Source organism: Dipodomys spectabilis, unplaced genomic scaffold, assembly GCF_019054845.1.
Source record: "Dipodomys spectabilis isolate Male_0828 unplaced genomic scaffold, ASM1905484v1 ptg000175l, whole genome shotgun sequence".
NCBI lineage: Eukaryota > Metazoa > Chordata > Mammalia > Rodentia > Heteromyidae > Dipodomys > Dipodomys spectabilis.
In genome coordinates, this window is record NW_024870852.1 from 18,687,423 (window position 1) to 18,707,407 (window position 19,985).

Consider the following 19,985-nt stretch of genomic DNA (forward strand, 5'->3'; position numbering starts at 1 on the left):
GACTCCATGATGACTGGAGATGAGCCAGGAGACAGGACACAGGACACCATCACAGAGATACACGTAGCATGGAGTCCAGTGGCTAGGCTGGTCCGGGTCTAAATAGGTTGGTGCAGGGGACAGATCCTCAGGAAATTCCCAGTCCCAGGCACTGGACTGACAGATTTAGTAACCTATCAGCCAAGTGCCTGCCCCTGCCTCCAGGGGACCAGGTATGCCCATTACCTGGGAAGCAGGTGATTGGGGGTGGGGGGAAGGGAGGGCAGGGTTCCTTGCCCCAGCATGAAGATACCAGACCCTACCATCCACCATGTGGCCAATATGGCACCGGCCAGACCTGGCCTCCTTACTTCAATATAAATGCCCTAGATTCCTTGTGTCTAAGTTAGAAGATACATCCAAGGTAAGTTGTCCAATGGGTCCCATACTCCACAAAATGATTAAGCTCTAGCTGCCAGTGATAAGTGAAATATCCCAGCTTTCCAGGGCTGGTGGGACTCAAACCCACAATCAGCAAAAGGAGTCACCAACACTCAGTCAATCGGGCTAGGAATAATTTAATGGCCATGGTGTCTGCTCTCCACTATACCAAGACAGTAAAGACCAGCTATAACATCAAATAGCTGAAGATATTTAAAGGCAAGATCCATGGGGCAGGGGGGCGCAACTCACAAGTGGCCAGTGGCAGTTTTGTGATCAGCAAAGAAGCAAGTTACAGATGCCGAGCTAGTGATTCCAAAATGGCGATTACAATTCCAGTCGTTCCAATAACCAAGGCCATAAGTCACAAGGCAAAGTCCTTATCCCAAAGCTTCCCATCAAAGAAGCAAGTTAGTGATATAGAAAATTACAGTCTCTATACGCAAAGTAATAAGTCCTTGAAGCAAAAACCACATTCCAAACTTCTTACTTATCACACCCCAAAATCAAACCACCTTCCAGGTTTTCTGGCTCTTTCTGAGTTTCACTGTTATTTACCAAATTCCAGTAACCTGGTGTTTAACTCACTAATTCACTTCAAACCTTTATCTTTGACTAACCTGGAGATTCTGACTTCCCAGTTTGGCCTTATTCTTCCTCACTTTGTAAATTTCAGTAAAGGCCAGGCCTCAGTTTGCTCCATTCCTAAGGTCTGTACTTATGTTTCTCAGGCTACCTGGGACTTGTCTGCCCCAGTTAAATTTCATTTTTCCTTGGTCTAATTAATACTTTATTTGTTTAATTTAACCTGGTTCTAACAGTAAGGACTCTCTTCACAACACACCCTTACCCTCTTCCTTACCTGCTCTGCCTCACTTTCTCCATATAATGACTGGTGTTTCCTGGAATCATGGCCCAGTAAAATTACTTAAACTCCAATCTTTATCTTAGGGATCTCTTCTGAGGGAAATCTAGGTAAGATAAGCACACATCTAAAGTGTTCCTCTGTGCTAGACCACAGACCTGACTCTCTCATATTCTGGGTTATACTGTAGAATATTTAGGGTGCCACATTGTAGATGCAACATTAGAAGGCCTTTCCTGATCATGTCGATCCAATCCTATCAGTCAAACACTGCTCCTTTGAGACTTGGGACTAAATTGGGCTTGAAGTGCAAATAAATTGTCAGCATCTACAATTTCAACCAACAAAAATAGAGAATTTGAAGGCAGTATTGTGAAATAGCCTGGAAAACAGTATGACAGTTTCTCCAAAGGTTAAACACAAGCTGGGCTCTGGTGGCTCACGCCTGTAATCCTAGCTACTCAAGAGGCTGAGATCTGAGAACTGCATTCAAAGCCATCCCTCACAGGAAAGTCCATGAGACCCTTATCTCCAATTAAACACCAGAAAACTGGAAGAGGTTCAAAGTGGCTCAAAGTGGTAGAGTGCTAGCCTTGAGCAAAGGAGCTCAGGGACAGTGCCCAGACCCTGAGTTCAAGCCCCAGGATTGAGGGGGAGGGGAAAGGTTAAGCATAAAGTGATCATAAGACCCAGCAGCTTTACTCCTAGGTCTATACCCAAGATCACTGAAAATGCACACCATGCCCACACAAAAACTTATACATGAAAGGTCATAACAACAGTATTTGTAACAGCCAAGAGAGTAGAAAGGACCTAAATATCCATCAGCTAAAATGTAGTATATCCACACAATAGACTCTGGTATAAAAGGATGATGCTTGAAAACATCATACTCAGAGAAGCTAAGCACACATACCACATATTCCATGATTCCATTCAGATGAAATGTTCACAACAGGCAAATTCATAGCAACAAAAATAGTAAATTGATGGTTGCCAGGGATGTATAGAGTGAGGAGTGATACAGGATTTCTTGGAGATGGATTGATTAAAATGTCATAAAATTAGACAATGGTGGTACTTATGCAACTTTTTGGAACATACTGAATGATTTTTACAGGTGAATTTTATCACAGGTAAATTCTATCTCAATTAAATTGTTTTAGAGATAGAATGAGAGAAAGAGAAAGAAAGGGGAGGAGAAGGAGGAGAGATTAAGAGAAAGAAAAGGGAAGATGGAAAATATCTATGTTTCTGGATTCCCTCAGAAAGCCATACCTATAAACTTTCTGTAACTTTTCAACTTTTCTGAACTACTTCTTCACTCTACATAATGGCCTCAAAAGAAAGTAGCTCTAGACTCCAGCTATAGTCTGGTTATGGCAAAGCTGAATCCCAAGCAGAGGTTGGGCCTGGCCTGTTGTACGGTGGATCCAGTCATGAGGACAGAGAAACCGCCACTTAAAAGGCCAGGTTTGAAGTCTCCATCGGAGCGCTGGCAGACAGCAGCGGGACTCCCGTCACCTAGCCGTCACCTAGCCCTCTCAGCCTGAATACAACTAACACACAGCTTATACAGCCCCAAAACTGCACAAGGTGCATGGAATTAATCTTAACCAAGTAGAAAGCAAATCAGATGTGAACACAGTCAAAGTAAATAAAAAGCCCGTGAACACTCAAATCTAACTAAAATGTTAAATATAAGCCAAAATAAATCAAATGTGGACACAATCAAGGGACATAAAGAACCAGTCATCTAAGGAGAGTAAGACTTTCCTGGAACTTACCAATTCAAAACACATTTGTAAACTAAGGAATGTCCTCTATTATCAAGGCCTTTTGCCTAGAGACAGTCTCCTTACTTCAGCTTCACCTGTGGAAGAACAAGATCAGGGCTGGCTCTGCTCCTCAGCACAATTGCTTGGCTGCTTTCTATGCCCTCCACAAGTTGTACCTGGAGAATTTCTCCTCCAGTAATCTAATCAAGTTATCTCATTTGAATGCTCAATTCAAAGTCAGACAAGTAAAACTGTTGTGGCTGAGAAGTAGGGACCCAACCTCTCCTGCTATACACCACACACACACACACACACACACACACACACACACACACACGCAGAAGTCAGGTAGGACCTGGCTATCCTTGGGGAAGGACTGAGAAATTCAAGGGAGCTAGGAAGGAGAGAAAGCTCAAGCTTCACCTAGAGCTCCTTCCTCTACCAGAGAGCTGGTGAGCATGGCCATCTCAGATGGCCCTGGATAGAAACCTAGGATGACCAACCATTCAAACTGATACCAAAGAATTCAACCTTTCTCATAGATCCACACACTTTCTCTGCTCCTTAGAGATCATGGGTAAGTGGTCAACCAGGAAACATGACTAGAGAAGTATTATGATCCACTCAGAATTCAAACTCAGGCCTATCCAACTCTAAGTCCTTTGCTCTTTACCTCTTGGTACTCATCTAGAAGACAACTCAAAACAAAAATACCTTTAAAAATATTTGTGTTAAAGATACAATATCTTTGTACCTCTAATCACATGGAACAATATTTATCAAAATGGAAACAAGAGCTTTTTTTTCCTATGGTTTTTTTTTTGTTTTCTTTTTGTCTTGTTCATTCATACAATGAATGAACTTTGGGAGGGTAAGGGGGGCACAGAAATGGAGGGATGAAGGGTAAACAAATGCTGCCGTAGTACTCACTAGACACTGTTAAAAAATGAACTATACAATTTGTGGGTAGAGACAGGAGGGGAAAACTGGGAGAGCAAGGGAAAGACTGACATTGTCCAAAAAGAGATGCACTCATTACCTAACTTATGTAATTATAACTGCTCTATACATCACCTTTATAACAATTTTTCAAAAGAAAAGTACAAAAATTCTGTGTTGTACTAGTAAGGTAGAGTAGGAAGAACTGAAACATAGCCCTCAAACATTGCTCTCTAGTTTACAATCTATTTGTTTTTAGCTATAAAATGGAAATTAAACCTTATTTCCATGTGTACAGCTGCTATGAGTATTGACTTGGTTTACATAAAGCAACTGCTAAGTGCTTTAGTAGTAGGAAATAGTAGGTAATCTAAGCATTATTTCTTTTCCTTCAGTAACAGGGCTGATAGTCCAAGATCAACAGTTTGCTTCTCAATGCAAATAAAAAGAGAGCCAAATACTGTAGTTTACAACCATAATCCTAGTTACTCAGGAGGCTGAGATCTGAGGATCAAGGTTTGAAGTCATCCTGGGTAGGGAAGTCCATGAGACTTTTTATCTCCAATCAAAAAGCCAGAAGTAAAAGTATGGTTCAAGTGGTAGAGCATCAGCCTTGAGCAAAAAAACTAGGTGACAGCTCCAAGGCCCTGAGATTCAACCCCCAGTACCAACACACACACACACACACAATTGCAGACAGAGTAGCCTTAAGCAATATCCAGTCTTGCCTAGTAGACAACAGTTGGGGAAACTGAGGTAACAACCTGTCCAGGGTCATCCACAAGATAGCGTGGTCATTCAGAAACAGAACCCTTCCATATTTCCAAGTGTTTCCCTCAACACAGAGGACCAAAAACAATTTCTCCTCCACTAATCTATGACAACTCTTTTTCAGAGACATTCCTCTAGCATCAAAGCTAAATTGCCTAAATATGGCTAACTCTTAGATAATGCTGGTTAATCCTGGCTAATGTTTCATTCTCTAAAGAGTCTTTCCCCATCAATAAACTTTTTTGTGGAGAACTCATCTGCCTTGTGTTTCTTATGGAAATGTGATTTGTACATACATCCTTCCTGCATAAATATTTAGCTCATCGCTGTGCAGCACAAATTCCCAGCAAATTAGGTAGAAATCAGCCTCTGCTGACAGAAGCATCTATACTCATCCAGGGGAAAAATCATTATTATTTAGAACTTATTAAGCTCTGACAGTAAGTACTGGATGGGCCTAGGCACTTCAATAAATATTGAATGCAAGTATATGCCAAAAGCCTGAGCACAGATTGCTCTTATAATTTCTACCTGCCAGGAGGCAGCAAAAGGTGGAGGAAAGAAAATGGGTCGAACCTTGGCTCAGTCCATTGTAAACAGTTTCAATAAGAGCAAACAAAACCTGAGTTCTTCCCATCCATCAAACTGGTATAAGCTATAGCTATCGCATAATTTTTGTTACAAAGATCAAATGAGATTCTATGTGTAAAGGACTCGGCATGAGGCAATAGATGAGCAATAAATGTTCATTTCTAGATTGGCATGTGTACACACCTGTAATCCTAGACTGCAGGAAACAGAGGTAGAAGGCCAGCCCAGGTTTCATAGTGAGACCAGAAAGAAAGAAAGAAAGACAGACAGAAAGAAAGAAAGAAGGGAGGGAGGGAGGGATAGAGGGAGGGAGGGAGGGAAGAAAGAAAGGAAGAAAGAAAGAAAGGAAGGAAGGAAGAAAGGAAGAAAGAAAGAAAGAAAAGAAAGACTGTCATTTCTAACAAACAAATGAACCCTGAGTGATACATAAAAGTATAGGCTGGTAGATTGATCACAGCTGTACCCATTACTACCCCCCTGGACCGTGAACACAGTTTTCCTAATCTGGAGCCATTTTATTTGGAGTTTATAGTTGACTCCACTAACATAAGGAGAAGAGTCGTTTGTAGGTAGCTTAAGTTATAAATCTACATGTTCATATATATGGCTCTTTCAATGTCTTGTTTATACCCTAGGGTGTGTCACTGTGTTCCAGTGACCTGCACTGTTCCAGCACCTATATCTCTGCTCCTGGAGACCTTTCTGCCAAGGGCAGTGGAGAGTGCCTTGTCAGTGCATGGCAGGCCAGGACAAGAACTGCCAGGAGCTCCCTCATCCAGTGACTACATAAATACATATGTGATTGCCTCCCTTCTTGGGTACACTCGGTCTGTGGCACTCATGGCATACTCCCCCTCCCATTCCCCCAGAGGACTCAGCCATCGTGGCTGCTGGCTCAGTGACACACTTTGCTGGCTCCTCTCCATCCTTCTTACACTTCCAGATTTGTGTGGCTGTGAAGGGATTCAGGGTATGCTGTTCCAAAATACACCACTCTGCCAGCAAGGATCCTTTTTGAGCTGAAAGCCTTGGATAAAAACTAGACATAAGATGAGGTCTTTGCCCACCCCCTCCCCTCAAGTTACCTTAAAGAAGGGCACAAACCCCACTGTAGAAAAATCCTCATTCCTAGGCAAGGAAGGAGAAGCAGCTTTATACCGAGAAATGAGATGGCGCCAGGAAAGCGTGCACACAAACCTGTGAGCCAGCCCGGGTCTACCATTAGCTACCCCATAAGTAAGACCTCCCCATAACTTCCAGCCCCTGGAAGCTCAAACTCCTTTCTCTTTGTCCCATCACTTTGCTACAGATTAATGGTTCTTTGTTAGGATGCAACACCAACTCCAAACTCTAACCACCCTCAGTTATCCATCAGAGTCTCCCAAATCCATGATCACTGCACACATAAAGACATTTCTGGCTGAGAGCTACACAGTAATCCTGGTTTCTTAGGAAGCTGAGATCCAGAAGATGCTGGTTTGAGGCTAACCCAGTCAGAAATGAGACTCCATCTCCAAAATAACCAGCAAAGAGAAGTGCTGAAGGCATAGCTCAAGTACTAGAGTGCCAGCTGAGCAAACAAGCTGAGAAAGTATAAGGTCTTGGGTACCAACCTTAGTACAAGGAAGGAAGGAAGGAAGGAAGGAAGGAAGGAAGGAAGGAAGGAAGGAAGGAAGGAAGGAAGGAAGGAAGGAAGGAGGGAGGGAGGGAGGGAGGGAGGGAGGGAAGGGAAGGGAAGGGAAGGGAAGGGAAGGGAAGGAGGAGAGAAGGGAAGGGAAGGAGGAGAGAAGGGAAGGGAAGGGAAGGAGGAGAGAAGGGAAGGGAAGGGAAGGAGGAGAGAAGGGAAGGGAAGGGAAGGGAAGGAACAGAGGGAGGGAGGCAGGGAGAGAGGGAGGGAATGAAAATAGCTCCTAATCCCTGAGGTAAGGCCTCCAGATATCCAGCCCTATATCCCAATGGCACACTGACTGCCCATCTTGTTTTTTAATTCACGTGAGAAACTATCTCCTTATCTGCCCCGCAACCCCTGCCTCTCTACAGGCACAGCTCATCACCCCAAGCCCAGATCCTGGACATCCTCCTTGTTTTTCCTTTCTTCTTCCATCTTCCTGGCTACTTCTCATCACCTGCCAAGTTTATATCCTTCAGCTCTCCTGGAGTCAGTCACTGCTCTTCATCGCTGTTACCTCTGAACCAAGCAAGACCATCTCTCCCTCTCTGTCTGGGACCATTGGAGTAGCTTCCTGCCTGCTGTCCCATATCCAGCTTGGCTCCCCAGTTTACAGCCAGAGGAACTGTGCCTTTGAACTGTGGGTAATGGAAGCACCAACTAGTATTTAGTGACTTCCCACTCTGCTAGGTACTGTGGGATCCTACCATTCCTCCATCTTCCACTGGCTTTCCATGGTGCTTGGGGTCAAACCCCAAATTCTGCATACGTCAATCATGAGACCATGTTTATCTGCTGTCCTTCCCCACACAGTCCCTTCCCGTACTATTCCTCCTGCTGTGATCAGTTGTGTAGGTCACTTTTCCACTTTAACTTTTTAGTTTTTGAAGAATCAACCTTTGCCAAGCCCACACACCCACCCTTACTCACTCCTGCTTACCATGTCTCCCATCCCCCCTTGACAGCCTTATCCATCGCAAGGCAGCCTTGGAGACCTTGGGATGAGGGGAGGCAGGGTGATTCCCGTAGATCCCAGTGAACAATCCAGACGTCCTTCACAGCACTTCCCAGGAGGCCTGGCCCCAAGCCCAGCACACAGTAGGTGTTCAATGAATGTTTGTTGAATTATAATTAAAGAGGGTGTCCAGTCTTAATCACAAACATTCAAGATGCTTCCTTCAAACCACCTTCCCTCGAGGGAGCCACGGTTGATTGGACAATTACTCCAGCACTGGAACAAATCACCCACAGGCGCTCGATAAAACTACTCAATGAAAGCGGCTGCCGACAAAAGAGCTGATTGCGTGGCTTTGACCCCGAAAGTAATTACATGCGCCAGCATCCATCTGCCCATGGGGTGGCCCAGAAGGAGGGAGCCTCACCTCCACACAGCTCTGTCTTCTAAATAAACTCAAAAGAGCATACGTTGTTATTTCTCCCAGGATCCCAGGATCATCATGGCTTGTTAGAAATCAAACAGAGGCCAGGTGAGAGGTGTAATCTGCCCAGGTAGCTCTCTTCCCAGGCTCCCACAGTGCTTCTTAATCATCTTCCTCACAGACTCCAAAGGCTAGTGGTACCTTCATGTTCTTACAGGCCTTAGGCTGGATACCATCCTCACCCACATCACCACCACCGGCCTGTCCCTGTGGAGGCCCCCACCCTCATCCCCATCCTTTCCTCCTTTGTCTTTCTCTTATCTTTCCTCCCTTCCTCTTCCTTTTTCTTACTAGAAACAAAGTACCTACTGAGTCCCTACTAAAAGCAAGTAAAGCAATGCTGTGCTGACTGAAATGAAGCCCAGCACTCTGAAATTCCGGACTCTGGAGGTCAAGTTTCTGTTCAGCCTGGCTCTTTCTCATCTCTCCAACTCTACCGAGAAAGGATAATAATGGCACAGGAGCCTTCAGGTGTGTGACAGGGGAAGAGCTTCTCACAGATTCTTGCAGAGACAAAGGGAAGACCACCCAGGAAGTACTGAGTACCAAGTACTGAGAAGGAAAAAAAAAAAACTCTAGCTGGACCAACATCTAGCTAGTTTGCCTTACTCTACCACAAGGACCTTAAGGGATCAGGATACACAGGGTAAATTTTGGTATGTTTATTTCCCAAGTCAACGACATGCCTTGACTGTTTTCTGGGCCTTCAGTTATCCCTGGAGCTCCCTCCATCCCACCAGACCACTTCACCTTCACCACTCTGGACCCGTCCCCCAGCGGCTCCCACACCTCCCAATCTTTCAATGGAGACGGAGCCTCCAGGTCACCTCTACATTAAGGATGGAAGTGGGGGTATTGACGCTACTCATCTGGATACCTGGAATGCCTGAATCCTGCCTGCCTGCAGGAGGACTCTATCACAGGAAAGTTACCAGGATGCAAACACCCCATTCTGCTAAGATGAGCTGGGCCCCTGGCATGGCCTGCACAGAAAAGAACTTGAAGGACCCAAGCCTGGAGCCCTCTTTCTCCTGAAAATTCCTAGGGGAGTGCATCAGCAAGTGAGAGGTGCTGGCCTACGAACACATGCTCACCTCACAGATGCAATGGCCTGGCCCCATGGCCTAGTTCCCAGGCCCCTGGGATCCAGTCATCATCCTAGCCTGCGAGCAATCAGATGGTCAGAGGGAGTGGACCACCTACAGGGAGCGAGAGCAACGTCCATCACCTCCAGCCATTCTTCTCCAGCTCTTTCTACCTCTCTCTCCCTGAGCACAGATTATCCTCTAGGATCCTGGGTGATATTCTACAACTCAGGGTCAAAGCGCTCCTCTCCTCACCTCCAACATCCTTTTTCCTCCACGCCCAGGACCAAGGCCTTCTTAGGCCTCTGAGGTCTGGGCAGTGACTCTCACCTTCTCTAGACCAGGAAGCTCCCTAAAGCCAATCCTTCAGCCCAGCTTCCTCTTGACCTGGACTCTTGCTTCTGGGATGAGCTCTGTCTGCAGCCCGTCAAGGGCAATGAGTTACTGTGGAGACAGAAGCAGGGCTTTTTCCCTTTAATTCAATTAAGCCACATGCTGACTGTGATACTTTCTCCACTATCTAAGGCAGCAGGTGCCTTTGCAATTACTTCCCCTCTGCTGAGGCTGCATGTCACCTGGGGTCTGCAAGAGAGAGGGATGAGGTTGTGAAATCACAAGGGCAATGTGACAGGGAGGTGGCACGGGCCACGGAGACCAGAGGACTGGCCAGGGAGTATCTGAGAAAAAGATCAGCCAGGAGTACAACAGCATCATGATGGCCCTTGAGATGTGACTTACGTTTTTTTCTGGTCGGTCATGGGGCTTGAGCTCTGGGCTTGGGCACCATCCCTCGACTCTTCAGCTCAAGGCAAGCACTCTACCACTTGAGCCACAGTGCCACTTCTGGATTTCTGAGTCGTTTATTAGAGATAAGAATCTCACAGACTTTCCTGCCCAGGCTGGCTTTGAACCTCAACACTCAGATCTCAGTCTCCTGAGTAGCTAGGATTACAGGTGTGAGCCACCAGCGCCCAGCTTGAGATGTGACTAACTACCTACAAGGGTCTTAGCTGCAGAACGTATATCTTGATTTGGGTTTCTTAAGAGTAGATATACAGACCAGGCAAATTTAGAGCCATGAAGCACAGTGAAGGAGTAGAAGACTGGGGGAGTGGAGACCGCCAATCCAGGATACATTAATGACATTGGTCACCAGGCCCAGCCAGGCTCAACCCACTTGGAGCACTTTGGGATGTTGTATGGAGCACGCCTGTATATGTCCCCAAGGACCAAAATCCAGGTGTTTACCATACAAACTGAATGGCAGCCCTTAAAAAGATATGTCTGTGTCCTAACCCCCAGAATTTACCTATATTTGGGGAGGGTTTTTTATAATTACCAGGGGGGGTTATTATTTTTATTAAATTTTTATAATTATATTTTATAATTACAAAGGGTCTATATAATTACAGATCTTGAAATTAGATCATTGTGGATTATCCAAGCAGGCTCTAAAACAGTGACAAGTGTCCTTACAAGAGACACACAGAGAAAAGCAGACCTTGAACAGTTAAAGGACAAAGAATGGAGCTGTGCAGTCATAAGGCAGGAACCAAATGAAGCAAGAAAGGATTCTCCTTCCTTAAAACCCTATGAAAAGTGTAGCCTTTGATGTTAGACTTCTGGCCTTAAGAACTATGAGAGCAGACTATTTTTGGTGGGGGTGGGAGTAGGTCATAGAGTTTGAACTCAGGGCCTGGGTGTCCATGAGCTCTTTTTACTCAAGGTTGGTACTTTACCACTTTGAGCCACAGCTCTGGTGGTTAATTGGAGATAAAAGTCTCACATATTTATTTATAAGATGATTTCTTTGTTGCTTTGTATGTCCCTCCCCCACGGTATTACCCCTCTTTCGCTGTATTTGATGTTGGTGTAATTTGTGTAGGGGGAGGGAAAAAAACAAATCATTTAAATAGGGATACAGGTGGACCAATCGCAACAATGAGATATACAAATCGTTATGTGGAAAAACGAACTTTACAACTTTGGCTGGAGGGGGGTGGGGTGGGGAAGAGTGGGGGAGATGGAAAGGGATGGAAAGGGGAAACAAAGGAGGAGGCAACAAGGCTTGATAAGAAATGTACTCATTACCTTGCTCATGTAATTGTATGGTATTTTCACAATTAAAAAAAAAAGAGTCACAGATGTCACGACCACCTCGACCAGCAAGGAAGACGCCACACCGAGCTCTTCTCTCTGCAGTTTATTCAGGACCTTTGAGTAATCTTCTGACCCCAACCCCGGGGAAAATTCCCCACAGCCTTAAGTACCCGCTGGGTAGCCAACCCTGATACGCCACGTGGGATCCACCAATAGGTTCAGGTGCGCGGAAGCAAGCCAAATTCTTTGCCTTAGCCATATAAGAAGTTGTTTACCACAGAGAGCACTCGCCATCGGGAAGGCGGAGGGCGGAAGCCGGTGCCATCTTCCAGGTGCGGCCTCTCGCAGCTCTCTACAGTTCCCCATTTTTTGTTTAAAGAACACAGATGAGAAAAGAGGTCTGATCCCTGTTGTGCAATGCAAGGACTACATACAAGCCTTCTCCCAGAGGGTGCCTTCTATAGGGATGACTCAGCCTGTCCATTGATTCGTTTTTCACAAGGACGGGAAAAGGCGAATCAAACCCGTGTGCAATCAAACATGCTCTCCTCGAGGGCAAAACTCATGCCTCTCGACTGCAGTACTTTGGCTTTGCAATCTGTGTTCATTGTTTTAGGGTGGCAAGCCACGCTTGGGGGGACTGACCTGCTCCAATGGCTGTAAAGGCTTGGATAATCATGGCTGCACTGCGACACTGAGAACCTCTAATTTGGCAAATGCACCACAGACATACCAAGGAGGCTAATACCAGGAGGCCTGTCAGGGCTCCCAAACCCGCCCACTCCTTGAGATGATTCATAGCAGCGGAGATCCATGAAGATAACCCCTCCGCCAATCCGGCATCCACTCGGGTCGAGTTCACCATGACGATGGCAACCCTGAGCTGTTCCATCAGGCTGTCGAACTCCCCAGTTCAATTACCTAAAAGATAACTAGACAACTGTTTAGACAAATTTGCAGCGTTTTTTGAATAGGTTTTTTCCTGGGCCTGAACTCTGGGCCTGGGCGCTGTCCCTCAGCTCTTCAGCTCAAGGCCAGCGCTCTACCACTTGAGCCACAGCGCCACTTCCGGCTTTTTTCTTTTGCTTATGTGGTGCTGAGGAATCGAACCCAGGGCCTCAGGCATGCAAGGCAAGCGCTCTACCACTGAGCCACCTTCCCAGCCCCTTTTCCTCTTTCTATCACACTTCCTCTTTCAGGGCAATTACGCTTTATGTGTCCCATCTTGCCGCATCTAAAGCACGCACCTGAGCCTCCCCCTTTCTTCTGGGTTAATTGCACCACAGCAGCAGCTAATCCAGCATTAGTTAGTGGTCCACCCAGCTCTCTGCAAACTTTCATCCATGCTTCTAGTCCCCTATTCTTATATGGGGTTATGGTGGCTCTGCATTCCTTAGTGCACTGCTCGTAAACAAGCTGTTTAATTAATGGCATGGCTGAGTCTGGGTCACCAAAAATTCTGCCAGCAGCCTCAACCATACGGGCAACAAAGTCCAAAAACGGCTCCCTAGAGCCCTGCAGGATTTTGGTGAGATTGCCACTCACCTCGCCTTTATTTGGTAAGGCCTTCCATGCCTTTATGCCAATTTTATTGATTTGTTCATAAACTTGAACCGGATAGCCTATCTGCTGATTGGCGAATCTCCCCTGTCCAAGCAGCATATCTCTGTCCCAAGCTGGGTTTCCCGCAGCCTGATTGGCCGCAGCCTCTTCACTAGCAAATTCAATCAAAAAGGCCTTCCAATCTAAATACTGACCTGGGCTCAAACAAGCTCCTGCGAGCCCACTCCAATCACCGGGCGTCATGCAGTGTCTGTTTAGGGCCTCCACCTGGGCCACAGTAAAGGAGGCCGTGATTCCGTATGTCTGCACAGGCTCAGCTAAAGATTTTATCACCTTAAAATCTAAGGGTTCATGATACCGCTGTCCTTGTGGATCCTGAAATATTGGACAGGCTAGATGTAACTCGGTTCTGACCACTTTCCACACGTCTGGGCTGAAAGAACAGCCGGGGCTGCCACTTCCGGGGTCCTCCGCATAGAGCGGAGGGGCCGAGGGTGCGGCGCGGCACATGGAAGGCGTGCATTCGTCTTCATCTGGGTCCTCTCTCTCCTTCCCTTTCCTCCTCTTTCTTATCTTTGTTTTTTCTATTTGTTCTATGAGCGATTGTAGTTCCTCTGAGTCTGTAGACTCAGAGGTCTCTAGTTCGGCAAGATCGGGGTATAACCACCCTCCCTTCCCCTTTTCGCTGTCTGCCCTTTCCGATCTTTCTTCCTGCAGCATTTCTAGGGCGGCCTGACCATTCTCTACTGCCTCACTGCAGCGCTGGTCCTCGAGACAGCCTCTTATCAGTTTCCATACTGGTCTCACTCTGCTCTTAAGCGTTCCTTGTTCAGAGGCAAAATCTAGGTCCCTCCCTAGTTTCTCCCAAGAGGCCACCGTGAGGCTTCCGGAGACAGTGAACCACAGGGCAACGATGTCACATTCATCCAAAAATCTCTCTAAAGTACTCTCTTTTATTTTTAACTTCTTAGAGTGCAGTAGCTCATTGAGAGCCAAAAAAATTGGGTGCGAAGAAAAAGCGCCCATGTTTTAAAAATCTTAACCTGGTAAACAATCTTTTACTTTCACTTTTGGCTACTCTATCGAGTAGCCCCGGGTTCTCGCTCTCTCCTTATCTACAGAGAAGAGCAAAAACTCCCCCCCCCCACTCTTGTCGCGGATTCCCCCTTTTACCTAGGAACTTACCCCCACGCTTGTCACGGATTCCCCCTTTTACCTGGGAACTTACCCCCGCTCTTGTCACGGATTCCCCCTTTTACCTGGGGACTTACCACCCTGACCGCAGAGAGTTCTGAGTCCTCGTTGGGGTTATGGCTGAGTCCCCTTATGGGCCACCACCTGGTGCGACCACCTCGACCAGCAAGGAAGACGCGACACGGGCTCTTCTCTCTGCAGTTTATTCAGGACCTTTGAGTAATCTTCTGACCCCAACCCCGGGGAGAATGCCCCACAGCCTTAAGTACCCGCTGGGTAGCCAACCCTGATATGCCACGTGGGATCCACCAATAGGTTCATGTGTGCGGAAGCAAACCAAATTCTTTGCCTTAGCCATATAAGGAGTTGTTTACCACAGAGAGCACTCGCCATCGGGAAGGCGGAGGGCGGAAGCCGGCGCCATCTTCCAGGTGCAGCCTCTCGCAGCTCTCTACACACAGACCTCCCTACTCAGGCTGGCTTTGAACTGTGATCCTCACATCTCAGCCTCCTGAGTAGCTAGAATTACAGATGTGAACCACCAGCACTTAGTGAGAGAATACTTTTTTTTTTTTTTGGCGGTTGTGGGGCCTGAACTCTGGGCCTGGGCACTGTCCCTCAGCTCTTCAGCTCAAGGCTAGCACTCTACCACTTGAGCCACAGCGTCATTTCCGCTTTTTTCTTTTTGCTTATGTGGTGCTGAGGAATCGAACCCAGGGCCTCATGCATGCAAGGCAAGCACTCTACCACTGAGCCACCTTCCCAGCCCAAGAATACATTTTTAAGCCATCCTCTCTGTGGTAATTTGTTTTGACAGCCACAGGAAAATAAAACATCTCCCAATTCCCATCCCTTCTTGACTAAGAGCCACTCTCCGAGTCATCGACCTCCAAGTATTTCCAGCCAATGCCACAAGCCAAGGCTTACTGCCATAGAGGGCCTCAAGCAGAGAGATACCTGTGTTTGGAGCACAATGCCATATGATTTATTAGTAGCTATTTGTTTCAGCAGCGATAAGAAACTAATATATTCTGCAAACTTAATTTTTAAAAAATGAAATTAGGAAGCCAGGCACAGTGGCTCACACCTGTTGTTCTAGCTACTGAGAGGTGGCGATCAAGACTCCTGTCAGAATCCAACCCAGGCAAAAAGTTCATGAGAACTGCCCATCCCTCTCTCATCCAATAAAAGTTAAGCATGGGGCAGGGTGCTGGTGGCTCATGTCTGTAATCCTAACTACTCAGGAGGCTGAGATCTGAGGATTGCAGTTCAAAGCCAGCCTAGGCAGTTATCTTCAATTAAACTCCAGAAAACTAGAAGTGGCTCAAAGTGGCATAGTGAATGCTTGAATAAAACAGCTCAGGGACAGTGCCCAGGCACTGAGTTCTAGCCCCATCACCAAAAGAAAACAGCTGAACAAGGTGGTACACATCTGTCATCCCAGCTACACAGGAAGCATAAAAAGGAGGATCATAGTAGGCTGGCTGGGCATAAACACAAGACTCTATTAGAAAAATAATGAAAGCAAAAAGAGCTTGGCAGTGTGGTTCAAGTGGTAAAGTACCTGCCTAGCAAGCACAAGGTCCTACTGGAAACCCTAGTACCACCAATAAAAGAGACAGACAGACAGACAGACAGAAAGAGACAGAGACAGAGATTAGGATGGAAAGTATTACCAGAACCTTCCCCACACTCAAATTTCTTTCCTATGTCATAAGATAGTGTTTCTGAGATATTATACTTTAAGCATCTTTAATCTGAAAATCCAAAATCTGAAATTTTTGAATGTCAACATGATTCTCAAAAGGTCTCAGACGGAGGCTGGGAAGATGGCTCAGTGGTAGAGTGCTTGCCTTGCATGCATGAGGTCCTGAGTTCGATTCCTTAGCACCGCATAAGTAGAAAAAGCCGCAAGTGGTGCTGTGGCTCAAGTTGTAGAACACTAGCCCTGAGCTGAAGAGCTGAAGGACAGTTCCCAGGCCCAGAGTTCAGGCCCCACGACGGACCAAAAAAAAAAAAAAAAGAATACACTTACAAAGGGAAAATGATCAAGTTCAGTCACATATATCCATACAAATACAAACACACAAGGTATTAGTAATTTAAAGTACAAGTCTAAAAAAAAAAAAGGTCTCAGATGTTGGAGGATTTAGGGTGAAGGGATTTCCTTTTCTATTAGTATTTCTCAATGAGAGAAGTCCATGCACATATTCCCAAATTCAAGAAACTTCAGTGCCTAGAAACTCTGGAGCATTTAAGATCAAGGATGCTCATCCTGCTAGTGATGTCTTCCTTTTCCTCTCTGTACTACCTCTTTGCTATCTCTACTTTCTCCACCCACTCCAATTCAAGCCACCCAGTCTCTGAATTCATTTCCTGTGAGCATGTGCAGGATGTAATGTGGAAGAACAGCCAAAACAAAGTCATCTTGGTGGCATAGCTCTCCACCAGGGAACATTCACATGTCTGAGGAGAATATGGTCTGTGTGTGGTTTCCACCCACCCTGAACCAGGACTGAGAGGAGACCTGGAGAGTCAGTAAGAAATGGGTCTGAACCTCAGGAAGGCAGCAAGAACCTACAAAGAAGAAGCTGAATCAGGGAGACCAAGCCCGTGGGACCGAAGAACCTACAGAGCTTGGCATCTCATATGTGATACATTTAAGACCAACCCAGGGCTAGGACATGGGGTCAAGTGGCAAGTGCTTACTTCACATGTACGCAGCCCCAAGTTTAATCCCTAGTGCTTAGGGGACTGGGGGAGTAGGGGTAGATCAAACCAGCCATAGTTTGGAGAAGGACATGGCTGCCATCATGATTTCTATCCAAGCTTTGGAGCTAAGACCAAACCCACTGGCCCTTCAGGGCATGAGTGTCTCCACCATAATCTCAAGGCAAAAAGTAAAGGGTCTAGGACAGGACGACCAAAGGACTTCTTCTCCCCAAAGTGCCTAAGATGGCATGTGGCTGGGATGCCAGGCCATACAGAGGCCTGGAAGTACCAGCTGCTAGGGACTGAGCTGGCACTGTTCCTGTGGAGTCCAGCCAGTAGTTCCTCAGCAGCTCTGAGGTGGCCCTAGTTGCTCTTGGATGGAGTCCACTCAACCAAAGGGGACAATCAGCACAGACATCCTTGTCTCCAGAGCTGGGTCACTAACAGCAGTTTGGCACAGGGATGGAAGACCTACTGCACCCCTCTCCCCTCACAGAAAGGTTAACTGGAAACCTCTGAGTAGTGGAGATGACCCAATGGGGACTTTGTCCCCAGAAGAGGCTGAAGCCAGAGGATTTCATCACAGGTGAGATGTGGAGAGCTTTGCATACAGTAGGAAGGCTGCAGATTTCATCCGTAGTAAGACATTTTATGAGGTAGAAATAAAATGGGAGTAAATTTGAGTGCAAGTATAAACAGTACTTAGAGTTTTGTATCATTAACAGAATTAGATCATCAAAAGCACCAGTGAGGAAGAGTAAGCCCTCCCCGCCTCTTTGGGCCACCCTGTGTGTCCAATTTGCATTTTTTTTTTTAAAGCCCATCAAGGTCAACAGTCAGCATATCTACCAACGAAGGGCTAGTTTCACACCCCTTCTGCTACACACCCAAACTATTTCCAGTAATAATCATGAAATAAATCAGCAATAATCATACTTTTTCTGATCCATTCTTTTAGTCTTAAAACAGCTTGCAGTTACAAAGCAGAAATTTTGATGTCAAATATATTATTCAGGTTCAGTAAAACATTTACTTTAGAAACTACAATTTGCACTTTACCATACAAAAATATCCTAGCTCCCAATCCACATTCCATTTCTCTGTTTGAAATTGTAAGCACATAATAGGGCTTGGGGGTGTGGTTCACTGGTCAAGCCCTTGCCTAACAGCCACAAGGCACTGGGTTTGGCAGTGAAAAAAAATCTATATATATTTTGAGCATATCTGAAAACTCCAAATTATCAGATAGAATGATAGAATCTAAATGTTTCATTTTCAACTTCTGCACTGTTTAATTGTCATCCTATGACTGCTAATACTGGATAAACTGTTTACATCTAAGACTATGTAGAGCCACAGGGCTTAGAGACCAGAAAAGAGACAAAAATACACTTCAATAATTCTGAATCATTTAGAAACTTCCTTTTACAATGATCACAAGTATCTACACATATAGATGTACTGCATCCTATTTATGTCTGACCTTTTCCATTCAAGAGAAAGCATTCCTACTCCAAAAATGTGAAAATAGTTCACATTTACTAAATGTGAGCCACATGCCAGACACCCATTTCAGAATTTTATATGTATTTGCTCATTTAATTCATACTACAAGCAGTGTTGTTCACTGTAAGGGGTAGGTGGTTACCATAATTACTTCCTTTACAAGGAAGAAAATTAATGCCTTCAGGTGTTTCTGGTTTCTGTGCAAGTAAGTAGACCTTCCATATCCAGGCTTCCAGATTCCAGGATTCAACCAACCTTGGATTAATTGGTTTTTAATCACAACTGAGCATGTGCAGACCTTTTACTCACCATTATTATGCCCTAAAAACTGTAGTAGAGCAACTGTTCGTGTAGTGTTTATACTGTGTTTGGCATCATAAGTAATCTATGATTTGAAGCATTCAGAAGGACTGCATAGATAATATCCAACTGTGATATCAGTTGATACAAAGGACTTGTACATCCAAGAATCTTGATATCCTTGAAAGGTTCTGGAACTAATGTCCCATGGATACCAAGGGTTGATTGTACTTTGTAAGCTATAAGTACAATACAAATATTACTGTAGCTAGCAGTGATGACAGTGAAGATTTAATGTGTTTAGTCACAACAAGAGACCAGAAACATGAGGGAGAAAAAGGAAGGTAGATGTTTATGTGGCTTTTAACAACCTGGACAAAATACTGCTGCCAGATTCAACAGTGCCAACGTTATGTTACCAAAGTGGAGCCCGTGAAGAGAGCCAACTGGTGTGGCCGTGTTTCCTGATGCCAAACAGAGAGCTATTAGAGAAGTGTCTCAGCTCATGGTTGCACTGAGACAATCATACCATTTCAGAAAAATGGCCTTGATATTTGCAGCCTTCGAGAAAGCCAGCAGCCCCTACACACTGCCTCAGAGCCAGGCAACTCAGGAACTGTTGGTAGAGAAATGTGAGAGACATTCACACAGAGAGAATGCACAGAGATGCCCGCTGAGACCCGTGGGCCAAGAACAAGGTGTGTTCTGTGAGGCTCATGAACCTCACCAATAAAGGCTGAGAACAGAGACTCAAGTTGTTCTTCCCATTTAGTGAGCACAAAGGGTTTGGGCTAGATGTTTCCATCTTTCCCCTTATCTTTCCCTTCTTTAATACACACTCCTAAAATCTCTTTCCTGCCCAGTCATGAGACATGTCTAGACAGTTACTCATCTGGGGGGTAAAGAGGCTGCCACAAAGAAGACTGGTGTTGAGACCCATAGAGGACCCTAGGAGCAGTGTACCAGTCCCAAAGGGAATTCCTCCTGGAAGATCATGCAGGTCATCCTTCCATCTGGCGAGAAGGGCCTTGCAGCTTCTGCCTGCCCCCAAGG